Source organism: Lutjanus erythropterus, chromosome 18 (assembly GCF_056507025.1).
Source record: "Lutjanus erythropterus isolate fLutEry1 chromosome 18, fLutEry1.hap2, whole genome shotgun sequence".
Lineage (NCBI taxonomy): Eukaryota > Metazoa > Chordata > Actinopteri > Lutjaniformes > Lutjanidae > Lutjanus > Lutjanus erythropterus.
In genome coordinates this window covers 34,468,549-34,469,786 of record NC_139334.1, presented here as the reverse complement: position 1 = coordinate 34,469,786, position 1,238 = coordinate 34,468,549, and the positions used below count along the sequence as shown (strand labels likewise).

At 54.8% G+C, this 1,238-nt stretch overlaps 1 long non-coding RNA gene across 1 annotated transcript; it reads right to left on the bottom strand.

The window, feature by feature from the left end:
- Positions 1-210: 210 nt before the first annotated feature.
- Positions 211-894, bottom strand: LOC146311381 (uncharacterized). Its single transcript, XR_014772337.1, has 2 exons — positions 463-894; positions 211-382 (listed from the first exon to the last, which is right to left on the bottom strand). It is a non-coding gene; the product is annotated as an uncharacterized LOC146311381 (long non-coding RNA).
- Between the last annotated feature and the right edge of the window lie 344 nt (positions 895-1,238).

The following is a 1,238-nucleotide window of genomic DNA, read 5'->3' as shown; positions in this document are numbered from 1 at the left end:
ACTGTGGATACAAGTGACCAAAATGGGTAAGCAAAGCAGGGCGGTTGGGCATTGGAAAGATTAAATTGAGGTGTTTTGAGCCTCTGATAAGAATGCCTCGTATAGGCACCTTCCTCTAGAGGTTGTCCAGATACAACCCATTAATTAAGAGACCCCACTGTTAGGTTCAGAGTTTGGCCAGGACCCCAGACGCAGAGAGCGAGATAAAAGCAGTTTTCAAAGAGTTTATTGTTTCACAAAAGAGCAAAAAACAACGGAAGGCGAGGGCAGGTGCTGGACGCGGTCGGCTGGCTGGCGCAGCGGGGTCGACAGGAGGGGAACCGTGCTGGCGTAGGTTCAGGAGCACGAGTGCTGCACCCACGGTCGGAAGAGGAACTGAAGGCTGCACAAAAACACTGTTGATTAGAATCACGAAGGAAAAAACACCAAAGATCCACTAGAAAGCTTGCTGCGCTACATTACCGACAACGACTGAATAGTCCGGCACAGGAGTGGAGACTAGGCCAAGCTCATATACCCGGGGAAGTGCACTGATGAGAGCCAGGTGCGTCTCATTATGCTGAGCCAGCCAATGACCGCCGCCGCTGCCACACACACTGCCCTGGAAGGAAAGGGGAGGGGGGAAAAAGGGAAACAAGGAAACCCGAAACACCAAAAACACCAAAACAAATCCAAAAAACTCAACAACCATGACATTACCCCCCCCTCAACGGACGCCACCCGGCGGCCTGCCAGGCTTGCCAGGAAAGTCCCTGTAAAAGTCATTAATAAGGTCCGGATCCAGAATAAAAGAACGGGACACCCATGACCGTTCTTCTGGACCATACCCCTCCCAGTCCACCAAAAACTGGTATCCCCGGCCCCGTCTGCGGACGTCCAGCAACCGCCGGACAGTGTAGGCCGGGTGGTCATCAATGAGCCGGGGGGGCGGAGGGGGTTCGGCCGGAGGGCACAGAGCACTGGTGGACACAGGCTTCAACAGGGAAACGTGAAAGGCCGGGTGAACATTAAGGGCTGCGGGCAATTTGAGTCTCATCACACAGGGATTGATTACCTTTTCTATTTCAAAAGGGCCGATGTACCTGGGGGCTAGCTTCCTGCTCTCCGTCTGCAGAGGGAGGTCGCGTGAGGAAAGCCACACCTTTTGACCCGGCTGATAGTGGGGGGCAGGAGCGCGACGTCTGTCCGCCAATCGTTGATTGCGAGCCGCAGTCCGCGTGAGAGCCGCCCTTGCCTCC